The 14,092-nt window shown below is 46.3% G+C and overlaps 1 protein-coding gene across 1 annotated transcript in view; it reads left to right on the top strand.

Annotated features, from left to right (window-relative positions):
* Nucleotides 1–14,092, top strand: part of LOC147733269 (sperm-specific sodium:proton exchanger-like) — a 7,973,824-nt gene that overhangs the window by 7,362,017 nt on the left and 597,715 nt on the right. The gene's annotated exons all lie outside the window — the stretch shown is intronic.

Genomic DNA, 14,092 nt, shown 5'->3' with positions numbered 1-14,092 from the left:
TAGGGAGACATTGCTCAGGCAATTGGAAACCAAATATATCTTTGAGCTTGATATCAAGGCCCCTAGAGGACTCAATATCTGTGAGGATTTACATCATTACCTCTAAATCAGTTATGATCCTCTCAAGTAGTGGAAGTGGCCTTTCAATCTTTTTACGACCGGGTACGTTATAACAACAGTTAGAGTAACATCAACTTGGGAATTTAATAATATTTTTAGATAATTTATGTACTGGAGTTTTAAGATATTTATTGTGGGTTTAGTTTTTTTATTTCCATCTGATGTCCTGTATTTATGTGTTTTATCATGAATTTGTATTTTATGAATTCATGGTTTTATACTATTTATTGGCACCATTTGCACAGGTATTTTTTTCCCTTTTCTAGTCTCTTGACATTTCAGTCCAATGTCTTGTCATCCTTGCAATATAGAAACCTTCTTTCACTTGATAATTGGTCTAATTGTGATGATCATAAAGTACAGACGGCTGTCTGAACTTTAAACTGGCATGATTAAAAGAACTTTGTGGGATTGATATAGGAGTTAACAAAAATAAATTAAAAAATCCCTTTTTTTCCTGCGGCCCTTTTCCCATTATTCTAAAACAGTTCTAGTAGAGAACTGCAATTTCCCGGCTGGTAATACATTAGCACTTTACTTTTGAGCACTTTAAACTTAGCACTTTAGTCTGTCACAAATATGACTTGGGTATAGAGGAGACATATATGCATATAGATTGACTAGATAATTGCAAAAATATCAAGTTCTACGTATCATGGCCGATAATTCATACATGACAATAATTCAATCAGCTTGTAATATGCAGTAAGACTAAAATTGAAAATTAAATGTGCTTAAGATTGTATTTATTTGTAGCAAAGGAATTTTTTTAATGTTGAATTAATTTTGGTTTGTCTGTATTTATACAGTTAAATAAAATGTATATTTATTTAGCAAAACAAAATTGCAAATTATGTGTTTTAACATTTGTTAGATGAATTTGAACGTTTAAAACAAATGTTTGGAGTTGAGCCATAAATGGACGTCTTTTTACCTTTTTGTTAAAAGGTCACATGACAGCTGTATCACTCATTGGTGGTTACTTGTTTAAAAAACTGTTTGAATTTAATCACTTTCATCTGGTGAGCAGGGCGACTGGGTTCGCCGAAACACGTCGGATTGAGGCACTTATGATTCACTTCTTAATCAAATAAAAGAATTCTGCAACAGCGAAATCCTGACTGAAGTGTTTGTTTATCCAGTATTGGGGTATCTTTCATAGATTCACATGCCTGAATCATTCCCCGTCGTCGAGGCGGGAGTCCCACGGTAAATTATATATATATAGCAGTGCCTAAAAAAAACATTAGTAGTAGGCTAGAAAAGGATATAGGCCCAACTAGGCCCAAAACTTAGCAGCCTATCTACCTCATTATGTAAAAAGAACTAAAAATGTAGCCTCAGCCAATCAGCTAACCTCACCCTCTAGAACCTTCCCAGCCCAGGCAGTTCTCCTCAGATTTTCACCGCACTTCGTGTGTAAGGGAGTCTCCCTGAGTGCCTACTCAGTTCTCTTCAAAATTTTTCATCTATTCTCTCAAGATGTCGGAAAAGAAGGCTTTATTCAAGGCTTGTGCTTCATGCTTCAAGAAGAGGGTCCATGTGGACGACCAGCAATCGGACTGCATTTATTGTTTGCATCCTTCACATGTGGTGAAGGATTGCAGGATATGTCGAACCTTCCCTCCTAAGACCACCAGGGATAGAGAGGCAAGAGTTCTTTTGTGGCTAAAGTCGTCTGCCACAGATGACGAGGACAGAGCCTCCACCTCAAGTAAGAGAGCCAGTTCCAAAGAGAGGTGTTCTCCTGAGAGATTGAAAAAACCTAAATTCTCTCATAAACCCTCTGAGTCCACAAGGAGTGCTGCGTCGACAGAGTCTTCAACTGTGAGTACAGTCCGCACTAAAGCTGTCTCTTTGGTGTCCTCTCTCACTGTCACCACCTATTCTACGTCCTCTACTTCTTCAAGTACTGTTACCACCTCGGCAATTACTTCTCCTGTGATGTCCGTCATGGTTTCTTCTCTACGAAACTTAAACAAATATCTGAAAAAGCAGAGTTTCCGCATGGTGACGCTCACGGATGTCCTCAATTGCCTCATGGAAGGCGATTTCATGGCTTCTCTGGATATGGAAGACGCTTACTTCCACATTTCAATTCATCCAAACCACCGCAAGTATCTGAGATTCACAGTGGCTGGTGTCCATTTTCAATTCAAGGTGCTCCCTTTCGGCCTGAAATCTGCACCAAGAATCTTTACCAAGACTCTAGTCCCAGTTGCAGCTGCGTTGAGGTCACAGGGAATACAAGTATTCCCGTACCTCGACGATTGGTTAATAAAGAGTCCAACGAAGACTTCAACAAGGCAATCGGTCAAAAGTGCCCTATCAATGTTCTCGAATCTGGGCCTGACTCTCAACGTCAAAAAATCTCAACTTCAACCCAAACAAATTCTGACGTTCCTAGGAGCAGTACTAGACACTTCTCAGTGCAAGGCCTTCTTGACCCAAATTCGTCAGGACAAGATCACAAAGCTGGCAAGTCAAATACGGTCAAAAAAGTCTCTTTCGGTCCGACAGTTTGTTTCCCTGCTAGGGATGTGTTCCTCCGCACTCCATCTAGTTCCACTGGCTCGACTCAGAATGAGGCCTCTCCAAGAGGAATTGCATCGACAGTGGCGGCAGATAGACGGATCTTTCGAGGACCGTATCAAGGTCACGCCCAAGATAAAACAAGCTCTTCTATGGTGGGCGGCAAAGAGCAATTTGTCTCCGTGACTCACTTTTCTTCAGACCTTACCAGAATTTACTCTAACGACAGATGCCTCCATGGAGGGTTGGGGAGGTCATCTCCAGGACCTTCAAGTGCAGGGACGGTGGTCCCATCAGTACAAGCACAAACACATCAACTGCCTCGAGTTGAGGGCAATTTTCCTGTCCTTGCGAGCCTTCCTGCCAAGAATTGCAGGCTCTGCAGTACTGGTGCGCACGGACAACACCACCAGCATGTTTTACGTAAACAAGCAAGGGGGCACAAAATCTCTGGCCCTGTCTCTTCAAGCGCAGGAAATGTGGGAATGGTTACTCCATCACAAAATTTCCCTCAGAGCGGAACATGTTCAGGGGATTCAGAATTCTCTGGCCGACGATCTCAGCAGATCGTTCACAGGATGTCACGAGTGGGAACTCGAACAACGCCAAGTGGAAACAATTTTCCAGCTCTGGGGCACACCAACACTGGACCTGTTTGCCACGCAACACAACAGCAAATGCATATACTTTGCCAGCAGGTTCCACCAGCAAGGATCGAGAGGAAATGCCCTGTTGATGAGGTGGACCGGAATCTTTGCATATGCCTTCCCACCGATTCCTCTCATCCCAAAGGTTCTACAGAAAATGAAGAGAGAGCTTTGCTCTCTAATCCTAATTGCTCCTCGCTGGCCGAGACAGTATTGGTTCCAGGAGCTTCTGATACTCTCCCATCAACCTCCACTGCGCCTCAAGCCGACACTTTCAATGCTGACAAGAGAGGAAGGACAAATACTTCATCCAGATCCTCAGTCGCTGCACTTGCACGCCTGGCTCCTGATTTCTTAGAGTTTAAGGACCTGGAGATTTCTCCAGACTGTAGAGCTGTTCTATCTCAGGCTCGTGCACAGTCTACCATCAGAACCTATTGCTTCAAATGGAAGAGATTCTGTTTATGGTGCGGGGAGCATGACATCCATCCACTACAGGCTCCTCCAGAGAAGATTCTGCCTTATCTGCTGTCTCTAGCCAGATCAGGTCTCGCTTTTTCTTCTATCAAAGTTCACCTTGCTGCCATATCCAGATTCAGAAAGAGTTACAACAAACCATCTTTGTGCTCTTCCTCTTTAATTAAACAGTTCCTTAAAGGACTATTTCGAGTTTTCCCTCCAGTGCGTCCTCCTCCTCCTGAGTGGGATCTCAATATTGTGTTATCTCAATTGCTAAAAAGGCCTTTTGAACCAATTCATAAATCAGAACTTAAATTCTTGACTTGGAAAGTGGCTATTCTGTTAGCCCTCACTTCAGCCCGGAGAGTAAGTGAGATACAAGCGTTCACTATATCAGAACCTTTCCTACATTTTTCAAAAGATTGTGTGACACTTAGAACTCATCCTAAGTTCATTCCCAAAGTTCCAACCCAGTTTCACATCAATCAACCGGTGAAACTCAAAACTTTCTTTCCAGACCCCAAGACTCCAGCTGAAAGGATGCTGCATTCCTTGGATGTCCAAAGATGCCTCAAATTCTATTTACAAAAGATTTGCGCAAATCTACCCAACTGTTTGTAGCTTATGGACAAGCTACACGTGGTCAGGCAGTGACGAAGGCAACTATAGCGAGATGGCTTTCCTCTGTCATTGTCTTCTGTCATGAGAAAGCGAACAAGCCCCTGACGAGAACGGTTAAGGCGCATTCCACCAGGATGATGTCAGCGTCTACAGCCCTATTTGCAGGGGTGACCCTGGAAAACATCTGCCGTGCTGCTACATGGAAAAGTGTGCATACTTTTACCAAGCACTTTTGCCTGCAGCCGGTGCTACATGAAGATACGTCAGTGGGAGAAGCAGTGTTGCAGCATCTTCTTCACTGAGGTCAGCCTGTTATGGTTTTCTTGTTTCTATTGCTACATGTGTGCTAATATACTGTTTTAATGCTCTATATATATAGATATATATATATATATATATATATTATATGAAGGTATTGTCATGATTTTGCATATGTATTGAAATATGTTATTGCTCTAGTACCTTCCAGGTTGTGTGGGGATATATGGTTTGGATTGTCTCCCACCTTCCTCTACCGACAGTTATGGTTATTACTGCTTGCTACTCTGATTCAGGCATGTGAATCTATGAAAGATACCCCAATACTGGATAAGAAAACAAGTTACTTACCTGTAACTACAGTTATCCAGTATTGGTATCTTTCATAGATTCACATGCACCCACCCTCCTCCCCGGCTGGGCAGTTCTTATTATGGATACTACTTCTCACTTGTGCTGGGACAATCTGAGGAGAACTGCCTGGGCTGGGAAGGTCCTAGAGGGTGAGGTTAGCTGATTGGCTGAGGCTACATTTTTAGTTCTTTTTACATAATGAGGTAGATAGGCTGCTAAGTTTTGGGCCTAGTTGGGCCTATATCCTTTTCTAGCCTACTACTAATGGTTTTTTTAGGCACTGCTATATATATATAATTTACCGTGGGACTCCCGCCTCGACGACGGGGAATGATTCAGGCATGTGAATCTATGAAAGATACCAATACTGGATAAATGTAGTTACAGGTAAGTAACTTGTTTTCTTCTCCCTGGAGGTGCTGCATAGCATTCTTTTGATATATATATATATATTCACTGAAAAAACCATAGGTTATAGAACATATATAGTTAGGGATTAGCATTTACAAAACATTATTTTACTCGCACAAAACCATTGAAATTCCATATATAGTTAGTTGCACTAACTATATATCGCGCACCCGCAATCCACTGCTAATGATGTCACATATTACATCATTCATGACATGGTCAGTGACATCACTGATGACATCACTGATGACATCTCAAATGACATCACTGATGGCATCACTGATGACAACACCCAGTGACTGTATGTTTCTGTAAAGTTAAAATATGTCTTACATATTGAATATGGCTGAGATACCCACCACCCCCTCTCAACACAATCCTCCAAAGGATGGGAAGACGGAAACGGTTCTGAACTTGTGGAAGGCGGGAGGGAGTTACCCTCCCGGCCGTATTTATTAAAATATGAAACAAAATTAAAACGTTAAAATAACAGTTTCATATCATGTACAATTTCATTTACACATTACGATGTTCTTGGCTGACCTTAACACATCTCTAATACAAAGGTTCTCCTAGCCGATACTAAACATCCTGCGAATGCATTACTCAAACTTTGAAATTGTACATCCTAACATTACGGGCCAACGGCAAGGTCGTAACCGGTGTCAGATCCCCAATACCAGAACTCCCCCCTCACTTGTGAGGGGCGGTCGCACAGAGGACTGTACCTCGGTGCCAAATTCCAATTTCCCTTGTCTTAGCGGGGGCTCCCTGTTAATTCGACGCCATCTTTAGTGGTCGTCCGAGGACTCGTGTGAGGTGTCTAGAAGGTAGCGTAGACCCCCCTCCCACCCCACACAACTTACCACATCTGCCGTCGCAGATGTCCTGGCCCCGGGAAATTCCCAGGAGGGGCCCTAGCCCCTCCTCCCCAGGGAGGGGCCTATGGCCGCCTTCCCTTTTGGCGTCCCCATCCTTAGAGGGGACCGCCTCCCCATTTGAGGGGCCAATGGCCGCCTCCCCCCGGGCGCTCCCATCCATAATGGGTGACGCCCCACCTCTAGGGATCTTCTAATTCCTGCTCACCGATCATGACCTTACCGCCATAGGCCGGATAGTTGACCGGCTATCCGGACCCCCCACAAAAACTCCTACTTAAAGGTCATGGCTGCAAATTCTTTAACCAAGCTACGAAGTCTCCTATGAGTAAAGCATTCCCCACCCGGGACAAATGAACTCCATCCTCTAGATACATCTGGTCCCCCCTGATACACCCATGCGGAATAGAATGCAATGTACCTGTACGGAACAATCTACCAAGTTTGTTATTCACCTTCTTCACTGAATGATTTACAGCAGCCACAGAATTAGCCCCCTGCCACACCTTTCGTGGAATCATATGGGACCATGCAATTGTGCACCCTGGAACCCTTCTCGCCAACCAACTCACTGTGGATAGTATCAACTCGAGAAGTACTCGTCTACCAGTGGTCACCAAATCATTGCCCCCAAGATGCACTATGATTACAGATGGCGGTGACCTTGTCCGCCCTAACAAACCCTCCATAAAACTTTGAAACTGGTCAATACAGAGCCCGCCCCTTCCGTAGAAGGTCACCCCGTACCCGTATTCCCCAGCCATGTGAGTCATGTCACCTGCTTTGAATACGTCTGCGGCACGCCTCACGTATGAGTGGCCCACGACCCACACCACTCTTTCCTCAGCCGGTGATCTTTGACCGCTGGTTCCCAGGTGTCGGGTCGACTGCACAGTCCGCCCCGCCTCGTAAGCTCGCGACACTGTAAACCAAACAAAAACAAGAAGCGTGAGTGCAAGACATAGGCTTCACAACATGTGCAACCGCACATACCTTTTATAACAATTCGAGGACCAACGCCCCAACTGTTTCACTTTTTCCACACTCAGACCCCTGGCTGTAGCCTCTGTAGCAGTCCCTATCCGGAAGGAATGGGTCCCAAACTCGCACGGGTTCAAGCCCGCCGCTGCGATTGCCATCGTTAGCACCCGCTGGAACTGAAACCTAGTCAGTGGGGTGGCGTCGGCGTGCCTCAGCAAGCTTCCCCCCCCATGATGCCGCCCTTTGCGCCAAATATTCCTCAACGCATGCTACCGGGCACATGGGAGATCCCGGAATCCGCTGAACCACTACATTGTCCCCGATCGCTTTCTGATCGGTCTTGGACCTGGCAAATGAGACTACCATTGTCTCCCCCTTAATTTGAATGTGCTCACGGCACAGACCTCCCCCCGTATCCTGCGTGTTCCTCGCTACCAGCTCGCTTACCCGCATAGCCCCATGGAATGCTAATGCAAAAGCGGCCCGGAATAGCACTGTCTCTGATTGAGATGAACATGTCACAGGGAGTACGGACAGTAACAGGGCCAACCTTTCCAGACCTATCGGGTGTCTTTCATCCATTCTGCAACCCTCACGGCGTTGCCACCCACGCAGCGCCTTCTGTACCAAGAAAGACGCCGTGGGATCCTGTATGCCATGGGCCCGTGCCATGAAAGAAATGGCGGCCCGGTGCCTATTGGCCGTAGCCACTGATTTGCCTGCCTGATGTAATGATAACAAAAAGTTCAGGACATACTCTTCTTGGCCCCAAAGCTCCCCCCTAGCTGCACCCAAAAAGGACAAATAAGCACGGAACGCCCCTTCATAAGCCTTCCTCGTCCTGGGTGCTAGACTCTCTCCCACGAGGTCTTGTAGTCCGGGGCACCGAGAGACCAGAGAGCTTCGGGAAATGGTGCCGCCACCGGGTCCGCTGAGGGCAGAAAACCCCAGAAGGCCTGCATACGGGAACGAGAAAGCGCATCAGCTGCCTGATTTAACACTCCTGGCACATGTCTTGCCCTAAAGTGGACGTTTAGTCTCATACACAGCAGGACAATTTCCTTCAACAGTCTCAAGATCCATTTGCAGCGTGCTGCCTGACTATTGATACACTCAACCACGGTCATATTGTCTGACCAGAACACCACAGAGCGATCACGAAACTCCTCAGGCCATGTTTTTAAGGCCACCAGAATAGGGAACAGTTCGAGAAATCCAATGTTACCTGTCAGCCCACTCTCGTGCCACCATGTCGGCAAGGTTCGTGATGACCAATGATTACCCAAGATGGCGCCAAAGCCCACACTCCATGCCGAGTCAGTCCACAACCCCAGCTCCACGGAGGAGACCGCTGGTTTGTTCCATACGACACGACTGTTGAAATCCGCCAGGAATGCCAACCATATGCGCATGTCCTGGCGGACCTCTGCCGAGAGCCTTGTGCGATGATGCCCTTCCTTAAGGCCGACCATGGCTTGAGCAATAGAGCGGGAAAAGGGGCGAGCCATCGGTATCACTCTAAGAGCAAAATTCAGCTGACCCACAGCCTGCTGCAACTGATGCAAATTTACCTTCGTCTCTCTAATACATGTTTCAAGCGATGCCTTAAACTTCGTTACCTTTTCCTTAGGCAAACGGAAGCACCCCTCTTCGGAGTCGAGCTCTATTCCAAGAAACTCGAGCGAAGTAGCCGGGCCCACTGTCTTACCTGGTGCCAATGGCACGCCAAAGCGAGTCATGAGATCACAAAATTCATTCAAAGCCTGTGCACATTCTATGTCCCCGGCTGCCCCCAGAAATAGAAAATCATCAAGATAATGCATAACATGTGTAAACCCTGTTGTCCTTGTGAACGCCCATTGCAAAAAACTACTGAATTTTTCAAAATACGCACAAGAGATGGAGCAACCCATTGGCATACATTTATCCATGTAGTAGCGTCCTTGAAACATGAAACCAAGGAGACGCTGATCATCTGGGTGTACCGGGAGCAACCGGAACACCGACTCAATGTCCGATTTGGCCATCAGCGCTCCGGGCCCCAGGCGATTCAACATGGCGACAGCCTCATCAAAAGATGCGTACCGCACCGAACAAACTCCAGGGTCAATCGCATCGTTTACCGAAAGACCCCTTGGAGCTGACAAATTATGTATCAACCTGAATTCCCCTGGGTCCTTTTTGGGGACCACTCCCAGGGGCGAACAAACAAAATTAGCAACAGGCGGCATGTCGTATGGGCCGGCAACCCGACCTCGGGTCACCTCCTTCCCAATCTTTGCTTGTACCACCGCCGTATTTTGCAGAACCGACAGTTGGTTCCTACATTGTGCTTTACCCTGAAAATCCCCCGCCGGGATGCGGAAACCATACGAAAAACCATCTCGCAACACCCCAGCGGAGATATGATCCGGATATTTGTTCAGCCAAGGAATCATTGCCATGATATCAATCGGGGTAGGGAGAGGCGCCCCTCGGACTATTTCAGACCTGTTTGGCGCCCCCCCTACCTGCCGTATCACCATTTTTGGCTCTGCACATGGTCTTGGGGTGCGAGGACTGCCCGCACCCAGCACATTCATGCCTAAACCTGCAAGATCCCTGCAGCCTAGTACATTTGCCTCTGTTAAAGCTCCAGCAGACCCCTTTTTTTCCTGAGTTGCCATTATTCCTTGCGTGCTGATCATTGCTTGATCCTGCCGGAAAGGAGGCCCCAGACGAATGGCGGGAAAACTTGACCATATTCCCCCCTAAAGATGGCGACTTCGCCGTGCCTGACTTCTCCATTTTCTGCCAGGAAATGGAGTCGAAACAATCCCACGTCAGGGATGAGTCGTACTCCTTGGACTTACGAAATATGCTATCGTAACAAAACCATTGATTGCCACCATATGTTCCATAGAATTCCATGATACGTGTCTGATACACGGCTAATTCTACCAATAATTCGGGCCTACGTTCCCCCATAACTGCAGTGAACATTCCAAACGCTCTGCCCCAATTGTCGATCGATTCATCAACTCTGAAACCGGCCATCTTGGCGCGCCATACACAAGGATGCAGAAACTCCTTTTGATTTTTAACATGCTCAATCTCATAGTGATCGGTCAACAAGGAAAACATGTTCACATATTTATCAGCCCATATCCTTTCTTTTACCTCAATCGGGATATGCTGAACAACTTTTTCCCTCCTTGAAGGTACCGATCCCTCCCCCGCAAACGGCAACGGCTGCTTACCTGAACCGGCCACTGTGACCGTAGTTCCTGCCGAACCAACGCCCGATACTGGTTGTTCCACGGGAGCCTGCGGGGAAACAAAAGGAGACGGTGCCTTCGCAGCATCTTTCGATTGCCGCAACTGCTTCATTATTGCCCTGGCTTCCTCAGCCGTGGCCCCCGCGTTCTCTTTGCCTAACCATGCCGCCAACTGAGCAGCCAGTTCAGGAGGCATATCCTCCCCGTTCACAGGAGTGACTACCACAGGGATCGGTTGCCCCACGTCTGGGACCGGAGTCGGGGCCTCGATCGGGGTGACCGGGTGCGCAGGGGGTACTTCGGGAACCGGGGCTTCCCCCCCCGACGCTCCCTTCTTGGCCCTTCTACCTCTCCCGTTAGGGACCACTCCCGGCAATGCTGGTCCGATGACTCTCTTAGGCCCCCCTACACCATTCATTACCGCCATCTGCCTTTTCATATCCGCCATGTCCTTCATCAGCATACGAAGCATCTGATCGGTCCCGATCCTCTTTCCGACCTTCTTGCTAGGCATCGTCCGCGTATACTCCTCAAAGGTCCCAGGCCAGGAAGCTCCGAACTCACTGAAAGAAGAAACACACGATTAATTCTCAAAAATGGCTCTTCGTTCCGTCTCGAGCTCACATGCAACGGGGAGGTGCAGCTTCAGAGCACAGGAACAAGAGGATGCTTCCTTGGCTTGTCGCTCCTTTTATCCTTCTTCGGGCGGGCGTGGACCCACCTCCAATCCACCTCCAGGGCGTGGCTAGCGGTGTTGGTGTCTAGGACAACCCCCTCTTGGGCGGGAAAAGGCGCGCCCCGGCTACGCCGCTTCGGGCATACCAGCCGAGACTCGCCTCCCGCCCAAAATGGCTTCCCGGGGGGATCGGGGTACTCCACCATACGTTCGGGGGGACAGAGTGGTCGCCCCTTTCCAGAATGAGTGGATGTATAAGTGTCTGGATGAAGGATTTAGTAGGTGCATGACTGACTGTATGAGAGAATGATTAAATGTGTCTCACTGAGTACATGGGTTAGTGACTAAACTGTCTTAATTTGGCAATCATTATATATGTTGTTCTGTAAACTGCTGCATGTTTAAATAAGTAGCTATATGAGTAACTATATGGGTTATTGAATGGTTGTGCAAGTATTTGTATGGGAGACTGAGTATGTGTGTGGGTGGCTGGGAGGTGTATGACTCTGTGCATAGATGTGTGAGCAGTTGATTCACTAAATGTATGGGTTCAAAAGTGCATGTGGAAACAGCTGTATGGACAGTTGACTGTGTGCATGAGTGTATTGGTGAGTGAATGGATATCTCAGTGCTACATGTCAAAGTAAGTACATATGTAAAACACAGTCCATGTGAGAGTTGACATATATAAATAACTGAACATAAGAGCCAGTGAATGTGAGAGTGGCTGTATGGATCATTGTGAACTTGTATCAGGGATTGTATAAGAGAGTAACTATGTGTTAGTATATGTTTGAATAAGTAAGGTGTGTATAGCTGTATAGTTGAGGAAATGGAGGTGTGATTGATTTTTTGCATGACTGACTAGGTGTGTGAGTAACTCCATGGATAAGTGACAGTCTGTGAGTGTCTGTTTATACTGATTGTATCTAAGGTTATATTAGAGTCTGAAGATGTTCATTGTATTATCACATAAATGATATCATCAGTGATGTGATCACTAATGTCAAATGAGATGTCAGTGATGTCATCAGTGATGTCATTTGAGATGTCATCAGTGATGTCATCAGTGATGTCATTTGAGATGTCATCAGTGATGTCACTGACCATGTCATGAATGATGTAATATGTGACATCATTAGCAGTGGATTGCGGGTGCCCGATATAAAGTTAGTGCAACTAACTATATATGGAATTTCAATGGTTTTGTGCGAGTAAAATAAGGTTTTGTAAATGCTAATCCCTAACTATATATGGTCTATAACCTATGGTTTTTTCAGTGAATTTTCAAGGTTTTGTAAATGCAAATTCCTAACTATATATGGTCTATAACCTATGGTTTTTTCAGTGAATTTCATTGGTTTTTTTAAAAGCTAATATCTATAGCTGTAAAATATATTCTTTATTACGTGACGTATCACGTAGCCCGTGAGACGCCTCATGATGCATCGCATAACCGTGACGTATCGTCTCTGCAGCGCAAACAAAACCCGTAACGTAAGCGCGCCAGAGCACGCTTACAGATATATATATATTTTTTTAACCTTAATTAGACAAAATCCACACGTGCACATATCACAAACGTTCCAAAAACACAATATGTCGGACTCCCGTTACGCTGACGGTTAGCTGCCCGGTTAACGTACCGGGAAGCACCTCTACCGCGAAAAATCGCAATTTTTTTTTCTTTTGCCCCGCGGGGAACTTTAATAGCCCCCTCATCAATCCTAGGAGTGCAGGAGGGGTCTACCTTACCCCTTTCCTTCATTTACACCTTTTTTTTTTCCACCTCTTGTCTCTCGATCCCACCGAGAGACAAGATGGCGGCCGCTCCAGACTGTTTACAATGTTAACAGCCAATCAGCTTCTCCTCAGACTCCCATTACGCTGCCGGTTAGCTGCCCAGTTAGCTGCCCGGTTCGCGTACCGGGACGGGCCTCTACGGCGAAAAATCAAATTTTTTATTTTGCCCCGCGTGGCTCTATAATATCCCCCTCATCAATCCTAAGGGGTCAGAAGGGGTCTACCTTGCCCCCTTTCCTTCATTTCCCCCTTTGTTTTGGCCTCCTCTTATCTCTCGATCCTACCAAAAGACAAGATGGCGGCCGCTCCGGACTGTTTAGAATGTTGACAGACACCGGAGAGCCAATCAGCTTCTCTTCGCAAAGTTCCGTTACGCGAAAAGTACGCGAACCGGAGCGCTGGCCAGAGCGCTGTCACAGATATATATCTTATTTTGAACGTTAATTTCTCAAAATCCACTGGAGCACATATATTGAGACCTAGCAAAGGCACATCGGGCTAACAGTCCCTACAATTTTGCCAAGTTTCGTGCAAATCCATTCAGCCGTTCGAGCTAAAAGTGAGGCCAACCGCCCTATGGAAAAATGAATGGGAAAAACGCGTTTTGGGACCCCCCTTTTTTCTCGGCCCCCCCTTGACGAACCCCCCCCCCAAATTTTCAGGGGCTGCTCAGAAACAAAATGTGCCATTTTCCTGAAAATTTCAGCCAATTCCGTTCACAAACGCCAAAGTTATTAGACATAGAATTTTCAAAAATCCCATAGAGAAAAAATCCTAACTATATATACCTACTGGCGACGGCCAGTAGGTAATATATATATATATATCTATACATATATATATATACATAGATTTATATATATATATTACCTACTGGCTATCGCCAGTAGGTATATATAGTTAGGATTTTTCAGGAAAATGGCACATTTTGTTTCTGAGCAGCCCCTGAAAATTTGGTGGGGTTTCGTCAAGGGGGGGCTGAGAAAAAAGGGGGGTCCCAAAACGCGTTTTTTACATTGAGTTTTCCATAGGGCGGTTGGGCTCACTTTTAGCTCGAACGGCTGAATAGATTTGCACGAAACTTGGCAAAATTGT

Source organism: Lissotriton vulgaris, chromosome 2_1 (genome assembly GCF_964263255.1).
Source record: "Lissotriton vulgaris chromosome 2_1, aLisVul1.2, whole genome shotgun sequence".
Classification (NCBI taxonomy): Eukaryota; Metazoa; Chordata; class Amphibia; order Caudata; family Salamandridae; genus Lissotriton; species Lissotriton vulgaris.
Note: the sequence above shows the minus strand (reverse complement) of the source record. Positions and strands in the feature narration are given on the sequence as shown.